The 7,765-nt window shown below is 47.5% G+C and overlaps 1 long non-coding RNA gene across 1 annotated transcript; it reads left to right on the forward strand.

The window, feature by feature from the left end:
* The first annotated feature begins 5,194 nt into the window (after window positions 1-5,194).
* LOC120695825 lies at window positions 5,195-6,334 on the forward strand. The gene is made up of 2 exons (XR_005683909.1): window positions 5,195-5,861; window positions 5,967-6,334. It is a non-coding gene; the product is annotated as an uncharacterized LOC120695825 (long non-coding RNA).
* The last annotated feature ends 1,431 nt before the right edge of the window (window positions 6,335-7,765 follow it).

A 7,765-nucleotide genomic window follows, 5' to 3' on the forward strand; every position in this document is an offset into this window, starting at 1 on the left:
CTATCAATGACAGCATTGAACAGGAACGGCCAGCGAGGGTTAAAATTATTTTTATTCTTTTCCTTACTATGCCTCATGATGTTAAAATCTCCCCCGATTAAGGTGGGCAACGGATTCTGTTGACACGTACGTACGAGTTCCGACAGAAAAGCTGATTTGAATTCATCCGGTGCCGGACCATATACTGCCATCAAAATCCATTTGAAGTCATCGTTTCTGTTTCGGAGATGGAACTTAATAAAAAATTCCCCTTCCACAATAATAGATAGATCAAGGACTGTTGAGTTAATTCCTAGTAGAATACCGCCCGACCGTCCCCTGGGTGGGAGGCAATGCCAGATAAAATCTGCGTCACCAGAAAGACGGTTAAGATTTGATCTAGACATGTCCTGTTTCCCGGTCTCCATGACGGCAACAAAGTCTAGTTTGTGATCTCTAATTGCATCTGAGATGTATCTATATTTAGCCAAGTCTGAAAGACCTCTGCTATTCCAGTAGAATCCTTTCATGGGGAAACACTTTTGTTTAGTTTTTGAGTCTTTTTCCGCGCCTTGGCTTTTTTAGCTGTTGATTTCGACTTACGCCCGGTCACCTTAAGGTCACAAATTCTCATGCCTAGGTCCAGGTCATCCAAATCCACATCAGTTGTGTCCTTGATTAAGTGGGAAAGGAGCCTATTTTCATTTTCAGGATCCTCCTCATCACTTAAATCAAAAGGATTTAAATTGTTAGCCAAATCCTATCTAGTCTTGTTCAAAAATATGATGAGAAAGAGGAATCAAATGCGAATAGAAACTTGGAGAGGCTAGACATGGCTCACATAAGGCTGGAGGCTGCTCTTGAGACATCTGATAAGTGGGAGATCATTGAGGCAGCGGGTGCCTCACTGGCACTCCCAGCTAGCGTCTGTTCCAGAGCAGTGTCCCATTCGTGGCCTCGCTTGCCGGCTCTCGACTCGCCGGCGGGCAGCCTTGCCACCGGACACGGCGACCAGACATGGACACAGGGTAGGAGATGGCCCGCCAGATCGATGTTTCTCTGGATTCAGTTATTAAGTACTATGTGATTAATGTTCTCCATTTGGAATTTATGAAAACGTAGCACATCAGTTGTTCTCAGATTCCATTTTGTATGTTTCCTATAGATGTCTGGTGCCCAGAGAACCAAATTACACGTCATGGAAAAATCTAGTGAGTCAATTTAACATCAGTCATTTTAGAAATTGCCAGTGATAAGCATCCATGACTTTTCCAAGTGAGGAATGTGAGTACTCTACCCTACCTGTGATGAGTGAATTATCAACCGTGCGGTGTGATCGTGCGCTTGGTCTTTGGATTGCAGGTACACGGGCGTCGAGTGTCGACGGGGAGCTACCGTGGAGGTGCTGTGGCCGATGGACCGTGCGGTGGATGGCGGTGAAGGGCAGCCGGGACCGGAGCTCGGACCGGGCGGCAGCTGTGACGTCCACTCCTGGATCGAGGGCGCAAGCGGCGACGAAAGGCGGGTTTCTTGGTTTGCGCCACAAAACCAAGGAGGCGGACGGTGGTTGAAGACGCCAAGTCGTGGAGGTGACGGGCGTCGACGGCGTCTAGGGCCTCGCTGCGGGCGAGGAGGTGATGGGCGTCGGGCGGCGTCTAGGGCCGTCAGAAGGCCGAGGCGGGAACGGCGTCTAGGGCCACGGCATGGAGGCGGGAATCTTCCTGCGCGTGAGGTTTTGGCGGTTTTCTCAAAACCGGCCACCTACCCGGGTTTCGCGATCCCTCCAAAACCGCGGTCCGGTACTTCGTCGACGTGGCGGCATCGCAGCAAAGACTTCGAGTCGAAGAAAGAAGCTCCGCCGTCGATCGAGGGTGTACAGCGGGCTGCTGCAGACCCGACCGGTCTGACCGGTCCCCTGGACCGGTCTGGCCGCAGCAGCTGGGTATAAAAACCCCCACCAGCCCGTGGCTGGTTGAGCCTCTTGAGTCTTTTGTTTTCTCTGGGTTTTTCCTTCTCCCTGCCCCTGCTCTAGGTTAGGGCCAAGAACTCCAACGCAAAGGGAGGTTAGTTTATAGCTAATCTCTTCAATCTAGAGGGTGGATGATGGGCGGATGGCTCTAGCCTTTGTATAGGTGAATTCCTCTGAGATTAATGGATGAAATTTGTTTGAGATTCACTTGTGTGTGCTGAGCATCTCGTCCTCCCCTTCTCTCTTGCGTTTTGGGTTTAATTCTCCTCTTTTGGTGTGTTTCTTGTTTGGAGGAGAACAACCCTTGATTTCGTGGTTTGATGAACTCTTTGGAACGATTCTTATGCATATAGCCTAGTGCCAAACTTCCTGGAATCATGAGTTCTCACGAATTGGCGATTTTGTGTTCTTGAGAAAACCCCAATCCTCTTTGATCTTTCCTCGATTTCTCTCGATCCGTGAATCTTTTGGGTGAGATCTTTTGGGGATATGTTCACGGGGTAGTTACGAAGCTTTCCTCCAAGTTTCATCGAATTTGGACTTCGTTTACTCAAGATTTGACATTTGGAGCTTTGTTGGCGGGCTGTCTAGGAGCGACCGGTCTGACCGGTCTGAGTAACCAGTCTGACCGGTCTGGAATTTGAATTTCCAGCCCGACCGGTCTGACCGGTCTGTGCAACCGGTCTGACCGGTCACTACAGGCCAGTTCTGCGTTTCGACTCGCTTTGCTTCCGCGCTGCGACCTGGGTCTTCTGCTTCGAGATAGCTTGTTCATAGCTATTCTCGCTGACCTAGGTTTGAGGGCTTGCGGTGATTTTGGGACATAGGCCGACGTTTCAAATTTCGAAGAAATTTTGATCGGCTCCCATTCACCCCCCTCTGGTCGCCAGTTTCGGTCCCTCACCAAGTTCCTCGTCCACTACTGTGTAGATGAAAGAATTTCAAACAGTATTTCACACCTCCACTTTCTTTCTCTGGCATTGATAGTTACCACACTAACACCTCCATTTTCACATGACTGTGACTTGACACGCCGCACCTCTTCGTCTTTTTTCCACATAATGCATGTTGGCCTAATATATTCAAACCTCTCATCATTGACTTGGGGCTGACTTATTAATGACTATAAATGATACCCCGTGGAGAGACCAGAGCCAAACCCCTCACTATTGAAGTCGTCTAACCTGACCATCACGTTCTTCTCTTTAAGTTCTCATCTTCCCTTGCAGTAAGCACTAAGCAGGTTTACTCGCTAGAGTACAGGGGATAGCTGTCAACCTCCTCCATGCCATTCAATTAAAGGTAGGTTCTTGCAGCTGCTAAGTTAAAACTTGCTTGTTGTCTTAAGTTAGTATATCTCATCTCTCATAGATTTTTAGTGCGGGAGCCTACGGCACTGGGTACGTCCTTTTTTTATATATTTTCGGAACAGGGAAGGAATACTGCTTGAACATGGCAGAGATAGTCAGTTCTGCACTTGTCCAGGAGACAGTTAGCCAAATCCTATCCGGTATTGTTAAAAAATATGAGGAGAAAGAGGAATCAAATTCGAGCGGAAACTTGGAGAGGCTAGAGATGGCACACATCAAGATGGAATCTGTGCTCCACGTGACCGACAAATGGCAAATCACCGATGTGCCACTGCTACGGTGGCGGAGCAAGCTGAAGCGTGCTGCCCAGGAGTGTGGTGATGCGTTGCCAAGGTGCAAGCAGCGTGTCATAGAAGAGCAAGAGATCAGGCAGCGGGTGAGTCAGTTATCATATCCCAAGCGGATTGCTTATGCTACCAAGTCATTGATCTCATCTATTACTCGATCTAGTAATGACGAGTCAAGAAGTAGTACTACTGATGTTGTTCTAAGATTTGAGAGGTTTGCAGATGGAGCAAATGAATTCCTTAAGTTTGTTGAGTTCAGTGGAACCCCACGCCAGTACATGTTCTTCAACCATCTCATCAGCAAACTTCTTAGAGGGAAGTCTCTTAGGTACCAAGCATTCCAAGGAAGCAGATTTAACTTCTTAGGCATACGGCCCATGAGCTCTCCGGATCGTGGAGTAGAGGCGATGGTAGGCTTTTGTTTGCCATGACTTCAGGGAACTTACAAAGGGTTTCAGCCTAGGATTCATGCTACGCCTCTCTGAAAGTACAGATGTATTCGGTGTTATAATCAAGTGCATGCAGTCAGTCGCACCTCACTTCAAGTTTGCAGCTGAAGGTGTCAAGAGAGAGCTCATCCAGTTGCCTACCCAGGATTTTTCATGGGTCACACAATCTCCTTATGGTGAAAGTGCATACTGGGTCAATGTCCACAACACTTTGACTCAATGGTTTCGTCCAAACCCTCTCTGCTGCAATCAGCATGAGCAGAATTTGAGCGTTTCATCTAGAACCAACAAGACAGCAGCTTCATCGTCGAGACTATTGTCAAGTATATTTCCAGAGGAGGTTATTTCAATGTTTTTGGAGTGCCATGTCTCACTATCTGATGATCATAAATACATTCAAAGTTCTGGTGTTGAACACAAAGGAAGTAGTTCTGTGAATTCAGATATGCCTCCCTTAAAGCTTGGGTTTTTGTTCTTACCACATGACTCCCCAGAGGATATAGAGACTGAAACCGAGAGCTATGCTTTGGAAGTGATTGGTGAAGAGGTGCAGGAAATGGTTCACAAGAATGCATGCCTACAAGATATTGATGAGAAGTTGCTGCCAAAAGCCATAGATTACCTCTATCAAAACAAAGAGTCAAGGATGTATCAAATGTGTCTGAAGTCTAGACATGGCACTGCGAACCTTTGTGTGGAGAAGACAAGAAAGCGTCGAAGTAAAGCCTCCAGATCACGAATTTGGGATAAAAGGGTAATCCAACAGCGAAATATTTTCAACATAGCAGGATGGAAGGAGGTGGCCAAAGACCTACTTAAGCTTTGGGTTGTGCGTTCATCTGACAAGATGGAAGGCTTGATCTGATTCTGCGCCGGCCATGCATAACTTGATGGGTCAGCACAAGTGAAAAATATAGCTGATCATTTCCACATATGTGTATGTCTAATGTCTGTGACCGTGTATGTGCATTGCATCTTGTACTTCAGTACTTGTCCATGTCTTGTAAGAGCGTTGTATGGTGTAATCTGTTTTCTGATATATATACTTTCCTCACGATTGTTGTGCTTCCATCATCTACCAAGATCTGTTACTCGAGCAGCTTGTGGAGCTGAAAAAAAGAGAAGATGAAGCTTAACAACTTCAATTAGCGCATAGGATTACCATTACGTGTGGAAAGCTCAGGTTTGGCAGCTTAGCACGCCTCAGCAACTTTAATTATTGTCCACACCACTGCACTGTTACTGACCAGCTGACTGCAACTTTTTCCATTGGGAGACTTGGACGATGTCACTGAATTCTTGGTCTCTGCTACTGCCATCTTATTATGTTCTACTCTGGGGACACCTTTGACCAATGACCAACAGTACCATTCAGATTCAATGATGAAGAGAAGATCAGAAGGCTGGTGAACCAAATTACACGGCATCAAGTAAGAATAAGAACTGTATTTTGTTTAACAAAACTTCCTTTGCCTACCCTTTGCAGGGAATCTATCATGAAAGGACTAAAGAGTGATTTAACCCCTCTTTATTAGTGTGCCTAACTGACTAGGTGCTGCAAGTTGTGTATCGTTCTATCTGCATATTCCAAGCTGCCCAATGCAGGGTAGTGGAATATTTCCAAGATGCATATTTCACTTTTTCTTTCGCAGCCGTCTGCTAGTTATCACACCAATCTCCATTTGAATTTCCATGCAACTTGAACGCACCTGTTCCACTTTTCAACACTCAATGCATGTTTACCAGTTGAGTATTAAACACGTACAAAGCGGTGACTCTCAAAGTCTTCTTGAGATTCAATTAAAAGGTAGGTTCTTACATCGCAAATAAAACTTTTCTTGTGATCTCCGAAGTTGATATCTATAGTCTCTCCTGTATTATGTATACTTTACATGTTGAATTTCCTGAGCAGGGAAGGGACAGCTAGCACATATGCTTGAATCCTAATGGCGGAGATTGTCAGTTCTGCTGTTGTCCATGAGACAGTTAGCCAAGTTCTATCTGGTCTGGTTCAGAAATATGAGGAGAAAGAGGAATCAAATGCGAGCAGAAGAAGGATTCAGCAGTGATGACAGACACTGATAAACCCAGCATGTCAGTAGAGTTCAACAAATGCAGTTACAGGTCCTAGGACTGATCGGGGAATGGAAAGCCAATGTGCAGTATGCTCTAAGTTAGGAATTTATGCTTGTGTAACACATAGCTCTTGATAGGGTTGTTAATGTGTGTTTGATTTGTAACACGTCATTCTTGGTGTTTGATATGCTGGGTATTACTACATGGTCTTGCTTCGCCATAAATGCAAATTGAGTTGGGGTTTGTGATAAAAACTTCTATAAATATTATGTACCATTAGCGACTAAAGAGGATATCAGAATGTCTCATGTTTATTTTCAGTTACTTCAGGGACTTGTCTCTGGTCGACAATTACATCGGTGGCTTTCTGTCTTAAAAAAAACTCGGCCGGATGGGGAAAGACCGCCCCACCGGTATTATCTAAGAGAAGACTCGGCTTCCCCGACCGAGAAAATCCCCGAACCCCGGCCCTGCCCTGACACTGGGAGACGTAGCCCCTGGGGACTACCTGCCTGGGCCATGTAAGGGTCCTCAGGCCGACCTGGGGCCGGCTCACCACCAGTGCTTTGGCACGCAGGGCCAGCGAGGGGATTTTTTTACCCTCAGCCTGAAATTCGCTCCCACGGGGAGTCGAACTCAGGACCTGAGGGGTGCCGCCGGAGTGACTAACCAACTGAGCTAGCATCCTTTGGCGCTTTCTGTCTTCAGGAAGATCATATGCAAGTTTCTGCACCCACATGATTCAGAAAGTTCTCCGGTTTTTGTATCTCAGTGACATCAAAATACAACTGATTCCGGTGCCACATTTCACAGAGTAGCCTCTCGAAATCACCAATTTCGCTTGCTGCAAGAAAAAAAAACAGAGGAACAATAGGGTATTCTTTTTCTGCATTTCGTGAGGGAAATATTCAGAGTGACATCATATCTGAAGGATCCATGTCTAATTGAGCAGCTTCGTTAATTTTACTTCGAATATTCCATTTAGCAGATCTACTATTACAAATTGCACAGTCTGACAGATGAAGCCATCAAGGCGTGTGCCACTGCCAACTGAAATTATTTCAGCTTGATGTTACTTTTGTTGCCTACCATACCATGCAGTCTGTAGATTCGTTCAGTTTGTACCAATGTGCGCGCACAATTATCCATCTGATGACGGAAGGAAGCAAGAAGGCTCCATGCCCCCAGCCTCACCCTCCTTCCAAGCAGCCTGACACCTGAACGCAGCCACCACGCTCCGTTCGGCCGCCTACTTCTCCCTCCACCACGGCGCTGCATCCGTCTTGGACGCAGCCGCTCCCCGCTTGCGGCACATTACTCCGAGCACACGCCATGGCCACTGGCCGGAGTACACCTGCAGGCGCGGCGCGCCGGGCGCAAGCCGCACGGCAGAGCGGGCGAGCGGCACGGCGCGCGCGCAACGGAGCAGGCAGAGGCTGCGGCGCTTGGTGCCGACGCAGGCGGCAGCGGATGCCTCGCCGGTGCTCTCAGCTTCTGTTCTTTAGCGGTGTCCTCGTCGTGCCCTCGCTTGCCGGCTCTCCGCTCGCCGGCGGGCGGCCTTGCCGCTGAACACAGCCACCAGGGGGCGGACGGCGCCATCCCAATTACCGTCCGCCCCGGACGGTATTTCATTTA

The sequence above is a fragment of the Panicum virgatum genome, chromosome 2K (genome assembly GCF_016808335.1).
Source record: "Panicum virgatum strain AP13 chromosome 2K, P.virgatum_v5, whole genome shotgun sequence".
In the NCBI taxonomy this organism is placed as follows: domain Eukaryota; kingdom Viridiplantae; phylum Streptophyta; class Magnoliopsida; order Poales; family Poaceae; genus Panicum; species Panicum virgatum.